We start from the raw sequence: 24,231 nt of genomic DNA, 5'->3' as shown, positions 1-24,231 counted from the left end.
CAGCACTAAAACCTGGTGCTGAAAGCTTTCATGATCAGATGATTTTATTTCTTTCTTCCTTTGAGTCACAGTACTGCTTTTTGCTGTGTGCTGTACCTGCTTAAGCAAACAGCCAGTGCTATTTGGTGAACTTTGGGGGCCAGACAGGAAATTTCTTGCAACGGTGCAGTGGCAGAGCAAAACATGCACCTCCACTGCAAGTTAGCAACAGAGATAAAAGGCAGAGCAGATTGGCCGGGTCACAGGTAGGAGACCTCCCCTCCTCCAATAAAAGCTGCCTTCAGAGGCTGGGTCTCTGGAATCCTAACAGTGCTGTTAGGCCAAGAGCAGAGATCCTCATGCCTGTGGTATTTGCTCAGAGGGCATGACCACTTTGGGCAAGTCTTTCATGTGAGTCAGCTTTAGCTGATCCATGGGAAAATTCCTGTGTGTTGTTAGGCAGGGTTTGCTCACAGTTTCAAAGGATAATCCGACTGAAAGGAAAATACATCTAAATTTTAGCATATTTTTGTCAGGTCTTTGACTAAACATGGTGCAAAGCAAAGGATGCTCAGTTTTTTTGCAGGCCACTTTTAAAAAGGAAAGGCCTCTATAAGGAACATGCAGAAATACTCCACCCTATCTCTGGATTCTACGTCATCTCTGACCACACCAAACATCATATGTGCACATACCGATGAAATTGATTCAGGTGAAAAGTGCAAGTTCTGATAAATGATGCCTGAAGAAAGTAAAGGGTTAATCCTGCAAACATTTGTTTGTTTGGTTACCCTGTGTCTTGTTATCTTCTTCAGTCACTCAAGAAAGGGCAGCAGGGTCAGGGCAAAAGCAGGACAGGGCATCTTCCAGTCCCCTTCTGCGTCTCTGTGAGAGAAGCATCGAGAAACCTGGATGTTCATTCAGAACTGAACAGGAGCACTGGAAATCTTTGTGTCATTTCGTTGCCACATGGCTGTGACAGTCAGTGACAGTCAGGCCTCTGTCAGTTGAATCTGCTGCCAATAATGTGCAGCATTAATGAGACGGCAGAATGCAGATGGCAGAATTCCAAAGCCTTTCTGTACCTGAAGGGATTCTGCAGTAAAAGCGGGAAGAGACTTTTTGCATGGGCATGGAGTGACAGGACAAGGTGTAATGTCTTCACACTGTCAGAGAGCAGGTTTAGATTGGACATTAGGAAGAAATTCTTCCCTGTGAGGGTGGTGAGGCCTCAATCTGCCTTTCCACAGGTTGCCCAGAGAAGCTGTGGCTGCCCTACACCTGGCAGTGTCCAAGACCAGGCTGGATGGGGCCCTGAGCAACCTGGGATAGTGGAAGGTGTCCCTTCCCATGGCAGGGAGTTGGAACTGGGTGATCTTTAAAATCACTTCCAATCCATGTTTCTGTGATTCCATAACACACACACACACACCTTGCTCATCCTTGGTGTCCTACAGCCATGTAAACAAATTATGGCCCCTGTAGGATGGTGGAGATGTCCTGGGCTTTCAGAAACATGCTGCACTGTACCTGCAACCTGGCTGAATTCTCCTCGGGTTCAGGTATTGTTTCCCTAAAAAGCCAGTTTCCATGAAAACTTGTCCAAAGACAAGTTCAGTGACTAGAAGGGTTTCATATGTTGGCCAGCGAGAAATCCTGATCTTTTGGCACAAACAACTTGAGGACACTTGTAGGGAATGAAGAGCTTGCAAACTGGATGCATGAACACAGTAGTTTAGTCTCAGAGCCCTGGCTAATGTAAATTCTCGTAGCCTTTTGCCTTCATTGGATGAAACTGTTGTTCTACACCAGCTGAGAAGGGCAATATAGTGCATTGTAATCACTCAGCCATCAGTAGTGTCAAGAAAGAAGTTGCTAATCACACTTTTGGTTTTTTCCAGTGTAAGTTGCCAGTCCTTTTTTTATGAAGATAACCTTCAAAATGCCTTCAACCTCACTGCTGCTGAAAGTCTGTCAAGGTGATCTCTCTGACAGAAATCAGATTAGTCACTGCTCTTGCCTTTACTCAGAGCAGGCTGTGAATCTTCAGAAAGTATAAACACAAGGTACATAACCTGAATCACAGTCCAGCCCTAACATCCTCATGAAGTGAAGGATCTGGGTGCTGCTCTGAAGATGTGTCACAGGTGAGGTGAACCCTGTGAGGAGATTTCTGGTGGCCTGCAAATGCAGAGAGAGTGGAGATCCCACTAGATGTCCCTCTGCCCCTTTATGCTCTTGCAGAGCGTTGGCATTATGCCTGTGCTCAGGTGCTGGACCTGGAAAATGGGATGGATAGATCCCTGTTACATGGAGCTTAAGGAAGAAGCGATGCATAAAACACCTGGGAGATGCTTGGATACTGCAGCAATGGAATTCATGAACATTCCTGAATGTGCCCAATGTCTGATGACTACCCATGCAAATAATTACACATTACTCAATTCTGCCACATTTTTTATTCACAAGAGTGTTGCAGAGAAGGAGAAGGAGCATCTGGTCCTGTAGAGGATGTCCTGATGGGCACTGAAACTCTCCATATGATGCAGCCCTTCTGGGGATACAAGGTGACTAAAAGGGCTTCAGTGACTGCTGATATTTTCACCATTTAACAAAGGTTTTATGAAAATCTGTTTCAGCTTCTTGGCTGCTCAGGAAGAATTTGTTGTGGCCACAATTTGCATATTTGGTGTCCCCACAGATGTTTGCAAAGACATTGTGAGAGTGTGTATGTGTGTGTGTGTGTGTGTGTGTGTGTGTGTGTGTTACTTGCTGCAACATGAAGAACTTGAAAAGTAAATACAGTGAGAAATATCAGTACATAACATTCCTCAACACAAGTCACTGGAAAATTGTTTTGAGGTTGTGTGTCATGTACACAGAGGTTTCCACAAGTGTTCTCTAAAAACTCAATTGAAAGTCCTTGTTTTACAAAGGCTCCTGCACAACCAGTCTCAAGTCCTATGTACTCAGTTGCACGAGGCCAATCAGTGATATTTATTATATCAATAATAATATAAACAGTGATATTTATTATTATCAACACTGATATTTATTTCAGCACTGAATTTTAGAAGATGACTGAATCAGTCCCAAAGTGCACAGGCATTGAAACCCCATTGAAAATACTGACAGTTAGACACTTAGCCACTCTAAAGAGTTGGGGGTTTGGATATTGTATCAGGTAGAAGGGGGCACAATATTCACATTCACAAATAGTAAATGACAAATGGCAGCTGGCATGGTTTTACCCTAGAATTGGGAATAAATTAATTTGCAAACCAGCAAGGGCAAAACCTCCAAACTAATAAATGATATTTGAATCAGATAAAGTTATACAACCAAGGTGAGGGAAGGGATTCTGCCCCTCTGCCCGGCTCTGCTGAGCCCCCCCTGCAGGGCTGCATCCAGACATGGGGCCAGCACAGGAAGGACAGGGAGCTGCTGCAGCCAGGCCAGAGCAGGGACACCAAGGGCATCAGAGGGATGGAGCAGCTCTGCTGGGAGGAAAGGCTGAGGGAATTGGAGAGGGAGGGAATTCTGCCTGGAGAAGGTTTTGGGGTGACCTCATTGTGCCTGAAGGGAACCTACTGGAAAAATGGAGAGAGACTTTTGGCAAGGGCCTGGAGTGACAGGACAAGGGGAAATGGCTCCAAAGTGACAAAGAGGAGGCTTAGATGGGATATGAGGAAGAAATTGTTCCCTGTGAGTGCGGTGAGGCCCTGGCATAGGTTGCCCAGAAAGCAACCATCGTTTCAATGTGATGCAGGCAAGATGCTTCTCTGGTAATCTTTGCTTACTTAATTAATTACTGAAGGGACCCATCTCTTCCTGGCAGTTTTAAATCACCTGTTGTGCTTTCAATATCTGTTGAAAAATATTTGGAAGTGACCATAGTGTCATTATGGAAACACAATAACTTGGCTACTAATACTACAAACAAAGCTGTGTTACATGTACTGCTCATCTGGGGAAGAGCAGACTGAGGTCAGAGCTCACAGCAGTTCTGCAGCTTCCTCACAAGGGGAAGAGGAGGGGCAGGCCCTGATCTCTGCTCTGTGTGACCAGGGACAGGACCTGAGGGAATGGCTTGAGCTGTGTCAGGGGAGGGTTAGCGTGGGTATCACAAAAAGGTTCTTCCCCCAGAGGGTGCTGGGGCACTGAACAGGCTCCCCAGGGAATGGTCAGGCCCCAAAGCTGCCAGAGCTCCAGGAGCATTTGGACAGTGCTCTCAGAAATGCACAGGGTGGGACTGTTGGGGTGTCCTCAGCAGGGCCAGGAGCTGGACTGGATGATCCTGGTGTGTCCTTGCCAATTCAGAATATTCTTTGATTCTATGATGCCATTTTTCATCTCTGATACTTGTAAAAATTTCTGTGTGACACTGTCAGCCTCAGAAACTCTTAATAGTGCACAAATTCAGGTAACCCAGGCCCCCTCACAAGTGTACTCAGTAAAATTAAAGCTAATGAGTGTTTATAGGTACATGCTTACAAGTACTTTTGATAGCAGGACTAAGAATAATTTGCATATGAGATAGAATTCAGTACTCAAGTTTAGGCCTGTAGAGCACATGACTTCTGCCTCTAGTTTTGAAAGCAGAGATTGCTTTCTGGGGTACTGGGATTATTTGCACAGAGGGTTTTTGAAACTCAAAAAGCCACCTGTCTGTCAAGACCCAGCTTCTTTTTGAAACACTGTTTGCACACAGAACTGCCCAAGGGCTTTGCTATGAGGCAGAGCCTTGGGTTCCTGGACCCAGTAGTAGTGAAAATGAGACCTGGGAGGCAGGGCAGGTAGCTGGCAGGGCAGGGAATCACAGGGTACAGAAAAGGGCACCATCCCAGCACCTCTGAAGGAGGCAGAGGAGAAAGAAGCAATAGTATCAGGAGTCTCCATTGCTGAAGAGCTGTAGACAAGAGTCCTGAGCTTGCCGTGCTGCTTTTGGCATAGCTTTCTGTTCCTCAAAAACTCCACAGAACAGCTGTATCCAGCCATCAAAGTGCCTGATTACAGAGCGCTGTGCCTTCTGCAAGGTCCCTGACCTCACAAAAGTATATCTTTGCAAACAGAGGCCATTTCACCTGAGCAGAAGAACATACAGGAGAAGACAAGCTTCTGGCACTAGTAACGAGCTTTCTGGAAATCTGGAACATTTTTCTTTCCCCCTTGCTTTTCACTTAGGTCACAGCTTGGGCTTTTCTAGCAATGGATGGGAGCCAAATTCCCTAAAACTGCTAGAAAGGCAGTTCTCATACTATTTACAGCATAACTGGAAGCCAGAATTAGCAGCTATCTCATGAGTAAGCTCATTCTCATGAGATTTCTGGTCCAACTTTGCACAATGGAGGAGACAGAAGTGTTATGGCAGGACCATCTTAAGCTCCGTACAAATATTACACGCCCAGACTGGTGCATTGTGCTTTAAAATGAAGTATTTTAATCAAAGGTGTGCCAGCTCCACAGAAACAGAAGAAGGGAGTTCCCTAATGACACGTTTATCTCATATCCTGGCAGGGAGAGCTTTTCAGAGCCTCTGGTCTGTGTGCTGCACGCAGATGGGGCCAGGAAACAAGATGTTTACTGGCTGGTTTTGGTGAGGATGTCCTTTTTCAGGAGCTAGGAGATGTGTTTTAGATTTCTCCCACTTTTCCCCTAACAGACCTTCTCCTTTCTCGAGATGAATCATTAATTATTGACTATGAGGAAAAAGAAGACACATCCCGGAAAGGTCAGGCTCTTGGATTCTGAGGATGATTCTGATTTGGACTCAGAGGTGACACAAGCTGGGGTGAGAAGCTTCAGGATAGGGGCATTTGCTGCATGTCTCCTACTGTAAAAACTCCAGTGCCAAGCAACCAAGCAACGCACCTGGAGTGTTCAGGTGCACTAGGAATGACTATTTCAGAGCCTCAGGGTGCCTCGTATTGCACCTGAGGAGCAAATAACCATATTTTATAGGTTTGGACCAATGTGCTCGCCCCTCATCTAGTTTCTGGATTTGCAGATTGGTGTCTACATTTAGTTTCAATTTACTGCCAGGTAGAAAAAGTTAAAACCACACAATTATTCTGAATGAACTCCCCATCGAAATTATCACTTCCTTTACCCTGAAAACACAAGGTAAACCTCAATTCATAGGAGCATCTTCTTGCTAAACAGCTATTTATTTGATGATTCAACAACACTTAAGGTTCTCATGTCAAACTTTAAAGCAATTAGAAATGATGATTTATGAAATAAAGTGGTATGGAAACCATATGTCAAGAGACACAGGGAGCTTTATGGGCCTTCCTCAACAGCAGCAGCAGGACTTTATTTCAGCATGTTTAGACTTTAGATTTAGTTTTTAAATTTGGCTCAGTGAAGAGTCCTTTTCTTTTACTGTTTCTGTTAGAAAGGAAGATCTGTTCCTATGCATACTAGAGGCAAGGCCAAAATTCTTTTTTTAATAGATATTTAAGAGCAGGATCAAACCACTATTTATTTATACACCAATTAAGAAGTTCCATCCTTCCAGCTGGGAAAATGCTGTCAGACCAAATTTGTTACGTACTGTACATTTTATTTTTGGAGCAGAGAGCTAACAGTAAGTTAAGAGATTTTTTTTTCCCAGCAGAAAAGATATAGTGAATGTTTTGAGGCATTCCTGGAATTAGATCAAGTTTTGAACTGGAGGCAAAAATCAGTGGCTCACATCATGAAAAACAATTAAAAAAAAAAAAACAGAAAAGAAAAAAAATAATATCCTGTGTAATTATATTAGTTGGACCAATATTAACAGCAATTATTGTCACTGTTATTTATTGTTCAATGCCGATTGCAATTGGCATTTGGAAATCAATTCCCTAGAAGCTGTGACTGCCCCATCCCTGCAAGTGTCCAAGGCCAGGCTGGATGTGGCTCTGAGCAGCCTGGGATAGTGGCAGGTATCCCTGCCCATGGCAGAGGGTTGGATGATCCTTAAAGGTCCCTTCCAACCAAAACCACTCCATGATTCCATGATATCTGTGGTTTCAGGAAAATTGCAGTAATTTTTCAGCAAATTCTCATTCACTGTTTCCAGAACATCAATCCCACTTCTCCATCTTGATCATGCTTGGTCTTCACAGCAAACAGCACAGTGAACTTTTTATGGAAAAGCTTTTCTGCTTCAGGGTAAATTCTACCCAAATCCTGCAGAACAGTTCTGTGAAGTGGCTAGAATGAACATTTGTGATTTGCTTTAGAAACCTAACTTCAGAATTTACATTCCTCAGGGAACAGGGACATTAGCTCTGATGACATTTTTTTCCAGTAAACTGGCTGGAAGTTCAAATATGTGCAGCAAAATATTTATGTTGATCACTGAGATATGTGTATGGATCACAACAGCAACACAAATAAATTTTAAACAGGTCGATGAGATAATTTCCAGGGCTAGTCAGGAAACAAGGATTCCACTCCACACCTAAGAAAAAATTGACACCACTGAGAAAAATATTTTCAACAAAATATATTCAACAAAAGCTGAAATTTCATGAGGTTACATGATCACCACTTGCAAGTCAATTGAATGAAGGTTCATCAATTAAATTATTTATCTCAGTTATCTTACTAGATATAACACTCAAATCGTGTTTTTTAATCACATTCTGGAAGAAGTTTTCTCCATCTGAAACAGCTGCCTCTCTCAGCAGGTCACTTGAGGCTCAGAACATGAAGAGAAGAAGGACAGCTCAAGAAATTATTCTTACAGGCTATTGTCTGCAGTAATGCAGAATCATACAGAAAAAATTCTTTTTCTTTCAAAAATAAAATAAAAAAGCAAACAGATATTTAATTTTCTAGTTTGCTCATACAGAAAAACTCCAAACAACCAAAAAACCCATAGAAATGGTCAAAACAGCTTGATCTAGAAACTCCACAAACTTTTTGTGCCTTGGGATCAATGCAGCATCCAAAAGGATTTGTCATTTGGCATCCCATGGTTTGGGAGTACCTGATTTATGACCAAGTGATCAGAGGGAGGGATGCCTAAAGCTTTTTATAACATCTATGATAAGCCCATGTAAACACAATCCTCTGACTGTGATTTCATTCACCTTGATACATTAGGCCATGATATAAAGAACTTGATGTAGTAAAATTCTGAGGAACTCCCAAATTACTAGCAGGGACCTGTTAGAACTGGTGGAACTTGACAAAAATAAAACACCTTTCATTTTCCTCAGGTACTGATGCTGAGAAGGAAAAACTTTTAGCCAAGGACAGGCAGCAGGACTCTTCAGATCATCCTGTGCTCCATCAAAAACAACACCTGCAGGAAGATTTGTGTGTATTACACTGTGCTAGCAGCAGATTAGTAAAAAGAAGGCAATACACCTGAAAATCTCTGTATTATTAAATATTTTGCACCTTGGTTAGTTGTTGTTATTCCCATAGCAAAAACAGCTCATTCTGTCTTTTTCATTCAAGAAGGATTTTTTTATGCAAAAGCTTCTTACAAAATTATATGTTTGGGATATGAAACTTTTTCCCAGACTAAGATGGGAAAATATCCTTCCCAGAAAAAACAAAACAAAACAAAAGTGCTTTGACAAGCTGTAAGTATCTGAAATCAACATGTTTTAACAGATCATAATTTTTAATATCAGCAGACCCAAAAGATGCTTGCAACAATCAGGATGAAATAACAGTGTAATGCAGGTTTATAACAGCAGACTTTTTTCCTTATTTAAATCTCCACAAGTTGCTTGTTTTGGCATCTTAGAAAGGCCTTATGGCACACATATCCTAGCTGCTGCTGCTTTTTTTCGAAATATTAAATTTCTTTTGTAGGACTCATGAGCTGCTGGTGTGAGGGGAAAGGTGAGCAGGTCTGATTGGGTTCTGTCCATGTCACTTGGTCTCTTAAGTTCTGGTCAGTTTTGGATGTTACCTTGTTTTGTCAGTGCCAGACATCTCTGTTTTTCAGTTTGATTGAAATTAACCCACATAGTCCTTAATCTACCAAATACCACAACACCAAATAGTGCTAGAGTCCAGGGACAGTGAAAAGCCCAAAATGCTCAAAAACTTGCTTGTTAACTTCTCCCAAAGCTAAGCGTTGCTCTGAGCGGAGTTTGGCTCTGCTGCTTTGCTGGGAGAGACAAGAATGTGTAGTTTGTGATCTGATACCTCATAAGGAAGCAGCACAGGAGTTCATTAAATATCCCAGCCTCTAATGTGTTGAATGGGCACCGAGGCTGCTCATTCCTTGCCATCTGTTCCGTGAGGAGTTCAGAGCACTATGGAGTTCTTCTTTCAGCCTGACAGATCCAAAGACACTTTTATCTGGGAAAAAAGTGCCCTCAAGGGGGAAATGGTAGGAGATAAACCTTCTGCTGAGACTGTGCTTGCTGGCATTGTGGCCATCATTCAGGAGCACTGAAGAGAAGTGGGATTAGAGCAAAAACTGCTGACGTGTGTTTGAATGAGATCTATGCAAGACTGTTGCTCAAGCAGTTCCCTAAATCTGCATCTATTCCAGGTGCATGCCATGATTGGTCTCCACAGGGGGTAGGGATGAGCCAAAGGGAAGCAGATCACAGAGTCTGCTTTTGGCATCCCTGCATTTTGGTTGCACAGCCCTACATGAGCATGACCTTAGGCTGCCATATGGAGGGGGCATCCTTGTGAGGTAGACTTTTCACAGCCTGGGTGGGCAAATGGAGCACCAGGAAAGAATGCCAGCGCAAGAAGCTAAGGGCTTGCTCAGCCCAGAGTATCTACAGGGGTGGCTGCTTCCATCATAAAGCCTTGGTCTGAGAGGATAAACACTGGGCATGCAAAGCATTGCTGAAGCTGCCTGGGAGATAGAATGGGTTCCTTGTGTCCATTCCACCATTTCTAGTGAAGGGCTGTGGGAGCAGCAGAACAGTGTTGCCTCTGCACCCATCCAGCTGCTTGCTTGACCGCAGTGCACACCCCTGGGGTTCAGTTGCCTGTGCCCCAGCCTAGCCCAGCTGTGGTGCAGCTGTGTGACCTTGGATCTGACTGCTGGGAAGGAGCTGGGAAAAGCCTCACTGGGAGACTCTCCTCTTCCCTTTGGAGCCACCCTTAAGGCCCTCAGCATTGATGTTTGCATGAGCTACAAAGCAGCTGTGCCTGTGTCTGGCCATGCACCTCACTGATCCACATCAGGGTCCCACCTCATTTCTCCAAATTTTCCTGGCCATCACTGATCAGATGGCTGCTCCTGCTTACTGGCACTCAGGTCCTGTGACACTTTGGCATTCAGGTGCTGCAGGGCTGCACCCTGGTTGGTGAGACATGACCCTGCCCATCCTGTTGGTTCTGAGATTATCTTCCCATGGGAAGCATCATTCAACTCCCAGCCATAGCTGCCTGCTCCATCACACCAGTCAATTGTAGGCATTCAAGAGAGGAAAGAGCTAAGCCATGGCTATTTATCACTAGTTTTATTCAGCTGAATTTAGGAACCTGCTTCTGATGCTTGGTAACCAGAAGAGAATCACTGTGCATTCATGGAGGGTGGGAAAGGCTTGTGCATTTGTTTTTGCTGTCCGGAAAATGTTGCCCCCTGTAATCTCCAGAGATGTGTCTTGCTTATCTTCACATGACTGAGAAACTGGAAAGTTCATCATTTCCTAGAAAGACTATCATACAACCTAAAAAATTCTTAGCATTAGGAAATGCTAAGAAAGCAAGCAAGCATCTTCTGGGAGATAAAACTTTTAATCAGAAGCCTATGAATTGAGCCACTGACCAAATAGCAGATTCTGTGCTTAGCTGGGAAATATTTTTTGTCTATGAAAGCCATGGACCACTGGAAGTGGGACCCACAAAAATCCCAGAGAAACCAACCAACCAACCAGCCAACCAACCAACCAACCAGCCAACCAACATGTTCCAGGGACCAGCTTTCCCAGAGCCAAAAGCACAAGGACCACCAAAAGCCAAAGTAACCAGAACATCTGAGTTGACATATCTGTATATTCCCATCCAGTGGAAAACTCCCATGGCTCCTGAGCAGCTTGGAGATCCCCATGGATCTACCTGTTGCCTCACAACTTGTTGCAATTACAGTGAAGCTGCCAGGCAAGATTCCATTTATGTCTACAGAGACAGTTTGCTGTTTATAGAGAACTATCTTCATGCAGTTCATGGTGACCTGACCTCCAATTAATTTTTTCTGTGGTTTGATCTGTATAAAAGGTCACTATGATATAAAAAGATAAAGTTCCATGTGTACAGAAAATCATGCTATGAAAAGCTGGCATCCATAAAGGAGACAGAGGAGTCCTGCAACTTTATTTGAATAAAGGGAGAGAGTCCACCGGAGCACACACCTGCATGGTTTTTTCTCGAGTTTTGGAGGGTGCAGCCTCCTTTTATCCCAAACTTCCAGCTGCCTGTAGCCCTCTTCCTTTCCCCACTGGCTGAGGTACTAGGAAGGTACAACCTTTCCAAACTGCCTGCTACATACCCACCTTTGAACCCATCCTTTTACCCAAAGTTCAGAAACTCAGGCTTGTGTGGTCCCATTGGTCTGCTTCAGGAGTCAAACTCTCCGGTTCTGTAACAAACCTGTGGCTTGAAGTTGGTAGACACATTAGGACCCATTTCAAAGACGCTAATCTTCACTTAATTGTTTGTTAAGACATTAACACACCTTTCCTTTCACATGCAACCACTTGTTTTCTTTTTTCAATGACCATCCCAAGCTCACATGGTTGTCCTCTAATATCCTTCCCCTTTTAACTCTATAGATTTATTACCTCCTACTGGCACAGTATTTTTTAAGCAGTATTGCTGGGAGAATCAGAGAGAAAGATGTATTTTAAAGGCAGTGCAGTGCCTGCCTGGAAGCCCCTTTCCCAATCCCAGTCCAAGTGTGGGAGGGTATGTTTCTTTAAGGCTGGTTATGTGTTCATGTAACAAGGCAAGTGCATACGTGAAACGAGCTTCTGCTGAAGCTTTAAGTCTGCAGGGAATTTTCTAATGATCGTTTTTAGTTAATAGGCACAAGTTGTTAGCCTGAACTGGGAAAGCCTTTTTTTGTGTGAGCCAATTCCACCCCCTCTTTTTTTTTTTTTTTTTTTTTGTCATGGATTTAGTTCCCACAGCTAATGCACCTAATAATGAGACTGGGCAAGCGAATGCCAGCGTAATGATATGGAGCTTGTTTGGCCCTCACAAAGAACACAGAGCGGCTGGATGGCCTAAACGACAGTCCAAGGGCTCTTATTCATCCCGAAGGATCTCTCTCCTTGCGTGCCACCGAATCCCACAGAAGGCAAGGCCGCACCTCAGGGCGGGCGAGGTGTCCGGCAGGCGCCACAATGCCCCCCACAGTGCCCCCTGAGCCCCCGGCGCAGGGCCTGTCACTAAATGGGGCGTGAAACAGAAACAGTCAAGGGTTAAGCCCTTGGCTGAATCTTTTAATTGCTGTTTCCTAACACACATACGCACCAGCCAGTTAGAGAGAGGGAAAACATCCTTTAAAACTTACCAGACAGGTTACAAGGACCTCGCTCAGCCCCAGCTGCCCCAGCTCCGGTGGACAGCAGGGGGTGGTGGTCTGTCTTTTAACCGGCATTTTCCCCTCAGCAGTTTTCCTCTGCCCTTCCCCTCCTCTTGCAAGCTAAGTTAATAAACACCTAGCAGCTTACTCCGTGGCGTCTGTGTGCAAACAGCTCCCACTGAGCCAGTGAAAACTGTCCCTGCAGGAATTCCATTAGAGCCTTTTCCACCTTGGCCTCCCAGAGCACTGCACAAAGGAAGGTGGTGTTCCTGCATTCAGTCCATGGGACGGAGCAGGTCAGCCCAGATCCCTTCCCATCGTTCGTGTCCCGCCAGTTCAGTCACTCCGACTCTCCATTTCTGTGGCTTGGCTCCGGTTTTCCACTTGTCACAGCCCACCAAATCCTCCTCAAGTCAGGAACTCCGAGAGAGAGAGGAGCAGGTTAAAATCGCTGTGGGCATGAGAGACATTGGGGTGGGACAGGGCTGCCAGCAGATGGAAGCTCAGTGGTGTCCTAGAAGACCCCACTAGGACTCCTCTTTAACAGGCATCAAACCAGAGGAAATTATGAGCTAAGCCTTGAGGGCTGCCTTAAGTTAAAAAGATCTCTTTTTAAGTAGCTCTATGGATAAGTAATTTGAAAGAAACCATTTACTTTATTGTATTTTACCTCTTACAGAATTTCTGCCAGCAACTGATCAGATTCTTACTACTCTACAAAAATATTCAGCACTGAAGAGAATTATTCATAATTTACATAATATTGCATTATTTTAAACAGATTTCTCTCTCTTCTTGAGGAAAACATTTGTTTTGGTGTAGCTGAGTCTGTGACGTATTCCTTGTTCTGAGCTGGATGACCATGAACTCCAGAATCCATATGTGGAAATACTGACCCATCCAAGGCTGAAATAGTGTATACTGGTGTATAGACCGGTTGTTGGTGATAAATAAACTGAATACTCACAGAAAGCTGACATGAGGGGGACATTTGTATGACTGGAGCAAATTCCTGTATGGATTTTAATGAACTCTCATGGAGAAATGATTGCAGAACCAGTTAGTTCTAAAGTGTCTGATTGAGATGCTTGTATGTACAATCAGTACTTGACATATTGGCAGGATATGCATAAAACTGCCTTGCACACTCTTTGTGATCTTGTTATCAGGCACAGGGGAGATGCCATTACACAGATACATCTTCTTTGCTTTCCTCTAAAGGAAATTACTAATCCAGCTTTGCCTGTGGTTATGACAGGCAGGGAGATGGCACATGAGGTTATGGATTCTGCTCTACTGCTATGGGCTCTAGAAAGAAACTCTCAAGCAGGAATAGTCTGGGTTTGAGGTAGCATTGAGGTGTAGCATTATTATTTTTTTAATCAGAGCCTTTTACTGTACACTATAAAAAACTCCATTAGCATTTTCTTTTCAGATACTCTGCTGCACCACAGCTGCTGTGACTCTGCAGTCAGGAAAGCAGAACTGGTGTGACTGCAATTCAGGAAAGAAGCTGAAAAGAGAGAAGAAAAAAAAATAAGGCTTTCTAAGACAGCTTGAAGAAAGCATGCCAATTAAATTTTTAAAGAGAGACAGAGGGTAGGAAGAAAAAAAATAAAAAAAGAGCTAAAAATCTGGAGGAACCTGAGGAAATTTGGGGAGGGGAGAGGGGAAGGAGCACAAGAGAACCATAGAAATGAGAAATGAGATGAAGGATGAAGTGAGGAAAGTTAAGGGATTGTACAGCAGCAGCACACAGATTGAAGCTAATTACTGAGGGAGAAGGAAAGGAGAATCAGAAGAGGACATATGATGAAACATGGAAAGAAGTCCTTGCAAGGAAAGAAGTGAATCCACACAGAAACAAGAGAGAAAGCAAAAAGGAATGTGACCAGGACAAGAAACCTCTATTGGAGCAGTGCTGTGTGAATGAGCAGGAAGGCAGGGAACAAGTGAGACAGGACTTGTACACAAACACATTTTCCCATTGTTCCCTCCAGCAAGCATTTGAATTTCACTGCAAGCAGTGGCTTTGCACTTGGTGGGGAACCTCCAGTGTCACATCCCACTGGTGGAGGTAGAAACAGCCATTCACCAGCTTGGGTGCATTGAGGAACCCTCTGGCACCATCATGGAACCTCCAAGGAAAAGTGTCTCTAGGTGGAACGGGGTCAGCCTGCAAGCCTTGGATGCTCTCTGCACTTCTCATTGCAGTGCTGTGTGTTCAACATGGATGTGACACCCTCCAACGCCTCAGAGGGTAATTCCTACTCTCTCCTACAGAAAGTGACACCATTTAAAGCCCAGGATTCAAGTTGTATTTCCTACAAAGGATACTTCAGAGGCTCCCTCACATTTCCCACCCAGCTCAGTTTAATCACATCCTGGGATAAGAGAAAGGGGAGCAACTTCTGTGCTCCCCGTGCCTCTGTCAGGAATCCTCTGTGTCACAGCTGCTCTGGAAACCTCTCTTCTGGACACAAAAAAAAAGTCTTAGGAACGGATTGAAGGTATTTGGGCACCTAAAGGCACAGCCAAACACCCACAGAATTTTTCAGAAACACCTCAGCTGCCTCGGTGCTTTCCTAGTGCCTCTCTTCATCCTAAGGTGCCTACATGCCTTTGAAAAGTTGGCCTTTAGCCCCTTATCCTTATAGAAGTATTTCCCCTGGAATAAATGACAGGCAATTAGTTTAAGAATGAGGCACTCCCTTTTAAATCCAGTACAAATAGTGAGAGTAGATAAATCACCACAAGACCAGTGACTCCAGATAGATATTTTGCCAAAGTAAATCATAAGAATATATTTTTTAAGCTGCCTATGTTAATGCATGGATAAAATGTTTAAATCCTGTTACAGAAGTTTTTTTAAATATAGTTCTCACTTAGCAACTATTTTCCAAAATAAAGGTACTAATGTCAGAATTAAGGTGTGTTGAAAAAGGGCTTTTCTTACAGCTGATGATGCCTCCTGAGATGCAGATGTGAATGAACAACTAGATGTTAAAAATACTAAAAATCTTACAATATTTTAAAACACAAAATCCACCAACTAGCTGGGGGCAAAGAAGAAAATTCCTTTTATAAATACAATGGTGCAGAGTTCATTTTAAAGTGCTTGACCAACCACTATCAAATATATCAAATCAGAGAGATAAAATGTGAAAAACCCCAGAGAGATATCTATTAATGCTCTTTGACTAAGATTCTCAATGACCACCAGTTACAGAAAAAACCCAGCTAATTCAGGCATTCTGGGATGAATAACTGCTGGAGAGGAATGAAATCCATTAACAAATGAGGACAAGAAGAAGGAAGTTCAAAAGAGCAACAGTGAACTCCTTTTCAAAATGTATCATCAGGACAATAAGCCGGAGTTCTCTGAGAAGGAACGAGTATCCTGTGAATATAAACTGTTGGTAAATGGCAGGAAAGAGACCTCTTGGCATTTGTGAATATGCAAGAAACATCTGGTGCTGACCACAGACATGCCAAATCTCAGCTGACACACGGAGCATAGTGACACCCTGCACTTCAGATGGCAAGTAGCCAGGGGACATTTCAAAATCAGAGGATGAGAGGTTGCAGGAAATGTCTCTGAATTTTAGTCTGTCATGTGCTTATCCAGCAAAATAATAAAAATCAATCAATCAAATCTTCAGTGTTGCTGAGAATTGAATGGTTTTGACTAGACAGAAAACCCACTGAAATCCATTGAAATTTATTTACCTTGTAATTTTAATCTCTTTGGGTCTTAAAAAAACCAACCCTGGTGCTGATTTGCGTCTTCTGAGGTACCAGCTCCATTTCTAGGTGTTCTAAAAAATAGCAAAATGCTCAGTGTGGGAAGAGCCTAACGGGTTGATTTGGGTTTGGTTGCATTTCAAGAGTGCCCAAGGGGGTAGAGGAGGAAAACTGATGCTGTGGTATGAGTTGTGAATGTCTCCACACTAGGAGAAGAAGGGATGAATAATTGAGAAGAGAGGGAAATAGTCAAAAGAGGTAGTGCTGTTGAAAACAGATAGGAAATAAAATAACTTTGTTTAAAAACATGTTTTCTTCAATCAAGCCTTTTCCACGGTTTTTGATTATATTACAGCACACCATACAGATGATCACAATAACATCTTCTGGCCTTGTATCATGACCACAAGACTTCTAGCCCTGTTGCTGGGAATGGCATCCTCAGGCAACAATCCCTGACAACCAGATCTCCCAGACCCACACACTGAAAGCTCTTGTGAAGGAGCAGAAAACTGGGAGGTCTCCCAGAAGACACCTGCTTTGAGGAGAATACCTACACCATAGACTTCATGGTGGGTGTAGAAGACACAAAGGCAAAGGCTGAAAGAAACCGTGCTTGGTGGCACAGCTTTCAGCTCCCTGTAGTGACACCAGGGCTCTACCTATTGAAATTACTGCAGTTTGAGCAGTTAGCACTCTCAAAAGAACATTCCTTCTTATCCCTCAAGCTGTTGCCAAGATTTTCTTCCTGCTGTTAGAAAGGCAAGGAGCTTCACCAGTGTAAAGCATGTGCTAAGCAAGAGAGAAACCAGACTTCTTAGTTTCAATCTTTGCACTCAGAATAGGACAGCTGGAGAGGCTCAGCAGTAAGATGTGGTGTGAGCAGCGGTGGCCCCAAGCCACAGGGGCTGGTGGCAGTCACACATCAACATAGAACAAAGCATGGGTGAAGAATTTTCACACTGGAAATGTGCTTCAACCTCATAATAAAGCAACAACCTTGTGTGAAACCCAAATATGGGTTTGAACTACTGCCCCTCCAGAGCATGGATATGTTCAGTGAGCTCCCTATTTCATTTTGGTATCATTGTCTAGCTAACGAGAACTGGAAAGGAAAATATATCATGTTTATGTAAACACCTTGTCTGCTTCTCTGATCCTGTCTTGAGAAGAATCCCGGTTTATTCATTTATTTTTGTGGGTGAGAAGGTGTGTCCCCAAGCATCCTCATATTCTTTAGGAACACTGGTTCAGTCTTCCCTCACCTGCCAGCAAGCAATTTTGACTTCCACATTGCAGCTGCAACATTAAGTCTTATCCTCTGGTTGTCTTTTGTTCCAATTTAGCCCAAAGTATGACATTTCCTTTGCATTTGTACCATATTTCTGGTAACAAACACCATGGCCACCAGCAGAGTTGTGATCCAGATCTCTGGAGACAGATTCTCATCAGGCTGGGCAATAATCATAGCACCATGGAATGGTTTGGGTTGGAAGGCCATCTCGTTACATCACCCTGCCATGTACAAGGACACCTTCCACTATCCCAGGTTGCTCAGAGCCCCATCCAGCCTGGCCATGGACACTTCCAGGGATGGGACAGCCACAGCTTCTCTGGGCAACCTGTGCCAGTTCTTTCCACTCTCATAGGGAAATGATAAGATACTCTAGTATCTTATCTTAACCTACTCTCTGCTTGAAGCCATTTTCCCTTGTCCTGTCATTACACTTCTAAATGAAGAGTCCCTCTCCAGGAATAATAATAATAATAATAATAATAATAATAATAATAATAATAATAATAATAATAATAATAATAATAATAATAGAGCTTGCATCCATGTACACTTCTTACACACAGCAGATATAACATTTTCAGACCAGGAAGTTCCAATATGATCATCTAAGACTTCAGAATCCAGGCAATAATGTCAGTATCAAGGCCAGAGTTATGATTGAGTTAGACAAAAACCTTTACAGTACTCCAAAGAGGCAATGAAGACCCCCCTCAGTGCTCCTCTGAGAAGCCATGCCAACAGTTCCTGTCCCTCCGTGTTAAAAATGTGCATCTTATTTCGGACATGAGCTATTTGGGGAGCTTTATGATTAGATTTTGTTAGCTTTCATCCACACAAGTAAATGGTTCCTGTCCAGCTGTAATTATCCCCTCACATGGAGGTGCTCTCAAAGAGATCACTACTGCACCTGCAGCAGGTGGCTTGTGGGTTTGACCAGCCCAGATCACACGCTGGCACCAGCACCTGTGGCTATTGATTATCACACCTGAAGCACCTTTTTCCTGGGCTTCCCCTGCCAGAACTCCAGCTGTCCACCAGCACCCACGCACTGAACAGTGCCACGCTCTGGACATGGCTGTGGCTCATTGGGGGGAAAGGCGCATGAGAGTGTGTGTGTGTCCATGGGATCTGCTGCTTAAATGTTTTCCTTTCCCAGGGGATATATTTGACATCAAGATAAAGGGGCAGTGTGGAAAACAAACTTACTTTCCACTCCCCCCGCTTGGAGTCTGGTATTGTAAAACAAGCTGCGCTAGCTGGGATTCCTTTTGAAACCTCCCGGTTATCTTAGCAGCTGTAATATAAACCACAGTCTCCTTGAAGTATATCCTGCCACAGATCCCTTCCTGGTGTGGGGTGGAGGGGCAACATACCATAGTATTCACAGGGAATAATGCTTTTTTCTTTTTTTCTTTTGGAAGGTCAGGCATTTTCCGAACCTGGCTAATGCAACCCCTTATGTTTTCTTTGGGAGCTCTGCTAAACCCGCTCGTCACAGATGTGCGAAGTGTGATAGTGTCCATCCCCCTGCACCTCATTAACGGTATCTCCCTTGCCTTTTGTTTTGGTCAGGATGAACCCGAGTGGGAAGTAAAAAGGGTGATGGTTATGAAGTGTGTGGGTGAAGGGCATAATCAGAGCGGTTCTGCCTGAGTGTTGCTTGTTTTGGTGTTAGGGATGTTTGAGGTGCCTCCTGCTGAGCCATGCTTGTCCCATGCAAGCCAGCTCACGTCTGTGTGCCGCAGAGGAAACATTCCTGTCATTCTGACACCCTGCGAGCAGCATGCCTGGAGTACAAGCACCTGTGTGATTGGCAGTCGTAAGACTTTCAGCTGGTACCTCTTGTGGTTGCCCAAAGGGATCTGTCCTCCTTTTGCAGCCTCAGGCCTTTGGAGGCGAGGGGCCTGGACCCGTGGGGAGACTCTAGGAGGTGTCTGGGCTAGGCAGTGATGTCCACACTCGTGTTCCTTAACCCACTCAATTTCTTTTTCCCTCCACAGTTTCCTCCTGTGCAAGTGTGAAAATGACTGGAGAGAAAAGAGGAAACTTAAGGTGCCAGGCTGGAGAAGACATGGGCTCCCTCTTCTGCAGCTGATTTGCCACTACAAGCAGTAGCCAAAACCTTCCCCCTCCTCTGGGAGCCCCGGGCTCCCTGCCAGGCTGAGCACGATGTTCCCAGCGATGCAGCGGTGGGAGCCCTGAGCCGGGTCAATAAAGGAGGAGGAGGTCATGGAAACCTGTTTCCATTATGGTCCTTGTAAATAGCCTTCCAGATTATCTTCTTGATTATCGTGCCCTACCTGTGCTGTTTCCATCTCCGAGGAGCTGAGCGCCTTTAAACCTTGCAGCCCCACCCACGTGGCACAAAGTACCTGCAGGGGCAGAGGGCCAGCAGGAACCTGGCTCAGGGATGTCAGTGCCTCTGGAAGAGGGTTTCTCCCCCTCTCAGGCAATGCCTGACTTCCTAAGAGCACTACATGAAGGAGGGAGGGCAGAGCTGGAGACTACCCCTCAACCACGTGTGTCGTTGGATATCCTCTTGAAAGTTACCTCTGTGGTATGCCATATTTAAACTGTGTTCTGCATTTGAAATTCTTTTTTTCTTGGAAACAGATTTGTCACTCTTTCAGTTTGTTCAGAGAAGCAAATAACTGAGTAATGCTTTCAAAGCTACCCAAGTAACTCAGGAACTTGTGTCCCATTGTTAGCAATTCTGATTTATTGATTTTTTTTTTTTTTTTTTTTTTTTTTTTTTTAAACTTGGCCAAAAATCTAATTTCCCAAAATAATGAAGGCACTCTGGAGCCACGAAGTCTAACTGTAATTGAATTTGGTTTCAAAAGTCACCTGCATGCTTTGGAAATGCTAACCTTGATGTTCACAGAAACTCAGTATGACTGCCAGCACTTGTTACACGTTGTTGCTTCCTTCGCAAAATTCAAAGATGGAACTGAAGGGCTCAACCAACACCAGATTAAAGCACCCCAGCTGAACCAAGGTAGCTGGGTAGGTGCATATGCTCTTACTGCCCAGCCAGCATGAGCTGAAAAGAGTCCTTAACTTCTGCCACTTTTTTCTGAGGTTTCACATCACCTGGTTTTCCTGACTTCTGCCATGGGCTGAATGTGCACACAGACACCACTGAGCAGAGGACAGCCATAAGTCATCAAGTAGCAGTGAATGCCATGTGTCTGTGCTCTTCCCTCCCAGTTTGATTCTTGGGCTGGGTCCCTCTAGCACTGTGGAGCTCACCTGCAGGGATCTTCTGGGACTACTGCTTCCAGCCTGTGCCAATACATCACACACAGGTGTGGATGCATTTCAGTAATAAAAAGCAAAAATCCTTTTGTCAGCTCCTCTAATCCAGGCTCTTCTTGGTGGTGCCAACCACTAGGACAAGAGGAATGGGCAGGAATGATGCACATGAAATTCCACCTGGACATGAGGAAGAACTTCTTAAAATTCTCCCTTCCTCAGTTAATATTTTAAAATTAGAAGTGTGACAATTAAGTTGGAGAAGACCTGCAAGATCAACAAGTCCAACCTTTGATCAATGCCCACGTTGTCATCCAGACCACAGCACTGAGTGCCACCTCCAGTCATTCCTTTTATACCACTAGGGACAGTGACTCTGCCATCACCTCCATGACTCAGGATTACACTCAGGATAACACTGCTAAGGATTTATTTTACACAAAATAATCATGATTACCAATACTCTAAACCCAAAATCTTTTATGGAAATGCCACTTAAGACAAAATCTTGGGAATGGTTAATGGTTTCTAAGGTCCTGGATAGAGCCCATTGCAGCAAGACAGACCCAAGGGCAAGAGTGAGCAAAGCTCTTGTGCTGTCCTTCTCCCCTCCCAGGGAGCCATGAAATCCCACCTTTTCCTGGCAGTGCCTCTTCTCCTGAGCCACCCACTTCCCTCTCAGCTTTCAGCTGAAGCATCTCCACAGATATCTGCAGACTGTGGAAGCAAGGTGACACTCTTGACAAGCACTGACTTTAAGTTTCTGCCATTAATCCCAAGCAAATCAAGAAGTGGGACGAATTAAGTACAGGGAATGACTAGTAGTTACTTTTTTCTCACTTCAAAATTAAATATTTTGACTTGCATTGCATAAAGCATTCCAAGCTTGAAACAGGAGGTTCTCTCTGGTTCAAACCAAACCAAACCAAACCAAACCAAGCATATCAAAAAACAATTCCCCCCCCCCAAAAAAAAAAAATCAAAGACAAAAATAGATTAAATTATTGGTGAAAACCACTGATCACGGAGAGAAGGTAGTTATGTCCCCTCTTTCCCAGTTCCCGCTCCTTTTGCCTTGGGAGCTCCCATCAGGGAACTCACTTCACCTTCAGTTCTTTCACCAGGAGATGAGGAATCAAAGCTGCTCTCAATCCCTTGGCTGACCTGAGTCTTCTTTGCCTGAAAAAATATGTGAGAGATCAGATCCTGTGACTCAGACACTCCCTCTCTTTAGTAAATGTCTTGTGGACAGATTTGCCATCATTTTTCCTTATTCCATGTCCTCCCTCCCTGCCCCTGCTTGGTAAATACTTGAGTACTCCATGAAGAACTGGATGGCTCCCTTAGGAGCAGCCATGAACATCACCAACCAAAATAGCCCAAACATGGTGGAAAGTTAAGATCATGTCACCTCAGGAAAAAGAGAGGAAAAAGATGTCTATCCCACATCCTTGATGCTAAGAGATGAAAAGGGACACATAATTTTTTCCTTTGGTTTTGTCAGTGTGGCTTAATACATTTTTTATCCAAACAACTTTTCAATGAATACCAAATCTGTGAACAGTTTCTAGACAATAAACCCAGCATTCTTCTCAACAAAATTCCCATTTGCCACCAAGAGGAAAGAAAAATTACCCAGCTCTGTCTCACTACATGTAGGTGAGCTACGTTTCATATGAACTTGAATCCTAGCCTGAAAAAAAGCTGCGATTAACCAACACATACACTTGACCTCAGCACCATGGTCTGACTGTCCCTACACACAAATCTCATTTTGAACATTTCCTGTGACAAAAGGTGAGGATTCAGGGCAGGGAGAGAGTTGTGTCCCTGCCATTTTCTGGAGGCGTGAACAGCACCTCCCCTGCACACCCCCATGTATTATATTCCACTTGTCCCTGTCACGCTCTAGATAATGTTGATTCTGTGCTGTGAAGAGTGTCTGACTCTCCCCTTGACTAATCCTGGGGTGCTGGAGGGTCCTCTCTGGAGCTTGAGAACTTGACCTCTGCTGACCCAAGTTTGACAGGGATGCAGATCCATCTGGCTGCCCTCACTCATCCCCACTCACCCCAGGAGTTCTCCCCTGATACCCTGTCAGCACAGGCTTTCAGACAAAAGATACTGGTGAAATCAACAACACCAAAGGAATGTGGCCTTCTGGCCTTTGATTGATATTCGTTATTTCAACAAAACCTTAACTCAGTTGAAAATATAGTGAACAACCTGTTATGGCATTTCCAGACAGGACATGTCTGCAGAACTTGCAGGGTCATTGAGGCAATATGTTTCAAAACAAATAATGGGTCTCGCTTTCAAAATCACAAGGTCACTTTATCTGTACTTCATTCTGCGGTCTGCCAAGCTGCTGCTCTCAAACATAATCAACCCTTAGTTACCACCTGCCTTACAATGATGCCTAGAAGTTAAGGGTTTCCTGGTGCCAGAGGCATAATGGGACACATCTCCTGCCTTACAGAGTTTCCCATCCCACGAGGCTGTTTGCTGACAGGGATTTGAGGAGACCTGAGACTGCACAAGTGAAAGCTCAGCACAGAAGCCTGCTTTGGGAGCTATACCATGCCCCTTGTACATCCCTCTTCAAAACAGGAGCCCCCTTTTCCCAGAGAGAGACCCTCTTAGTGCCTTCCTGCTGGGAGCTTTCTGCCCATCATCTTGGAGCATCCTGACCACCGTGCTCAGTCCTTCCTCAGAAGGGAAGTGCCCAGTCCCCCTTACTCAGAAAGGGGGAAAGCAGCACCAGCTAGAAAAGCCAGGAAAGCAACTGTGATGTCAGACAGACATAGTACCCTTCATGAAACAACCCTTTGAAGGGTGCTTTCACATGCTCTTCATGCTCTCCACAGGGAATTTCGTGGTCACTCCCCCTGCAAGAAAAATTGCAACTCTCTCACATGAAACATTTAAAAGCTTAGGCTATGGCTAGCATCTACTCTAGGGCAAATTTTGATCCTTTTAATGGAGAAGTCAGAGAATTTCCACAAGGGATAGGGAGTCAGGAGAGATTCCATGGACAGAGACTTCTGTCTTAACAACAATATTTTACTGAAATATTAAATATAACATTGAGGTATTTTATAGCTCCACCCTTTGGAAATGATTTTCTTAGAGAAGAGGAAAAATGTTTAATGCCCCGGTTATCTCAGAGCTATTCAGCCCCCACTTGCAAACAAAATTTTTCAAAATATTTTTCTTTCCTATCACACCCTCTCTCATTTCTTTGGGTGTCAGCAACTTCTTCCCTCTGATGCAGCGGCCATACCTTCCACCAGCATGCCTGGCTCCTGCTGCTCTCACATTAGGAAGGAATCATTTGTTGTCCTTTGCAAAGTTGCCAGGTACTCCTACATGACAAAAAGCCCCAACTGTGCTTTAGGCAGAGGAGCCACCCCCCTCCTGCTCAGTTCTAGCTGGTTAATGAATAGAG

General features: G+C 44.2%; 1 long non-coding RNA gene across 1 annotated transcript in view; it reads right to left on the bottom strand.

Moving 5' to 3' along the window:
* Positions 1-6,125: 6,125 nt before the first annotated feature.
* LOC107205140 overlaps positions 6,126-24,231 on the bottom strand; it is a 68,086-nt gene continuing 49,980 nt past the window's right edge. The window contains exons 5-8 of the long non-coding RNA XR_001521860.2: positions 21,890-21,962; positions 12,476-14,000; positions 11,454-11,556; positions 6,126-7,429 (exon numbers count right to left, since the gene is read on the bottom strand). This is a non-coding gene — a long non-coding RNA (uncharacterized LOC107205140). The remainder of the gene's footprint in view (positions 7,430-11,453; positions 11,557-12,475; positions 14,001-21,889; positions 21,963-24,231) is intronic.

This window comes from Parus major, chromosome 1A, assembly GCF_001522545.3.
Source record: "Parus major isolate Abel chromosome 1A, Parus_major1.1, whole genome shotgun sequence".
NCBI lineage: Eukaryota > Metazoa > Chordata > Aves > Passeriformes > Paridae > Parus > Parus major.
Note: the sequence above shows the minus strand (reverse complement) of the source record. Positions and strands in the feature narration are given on the sequence as shown.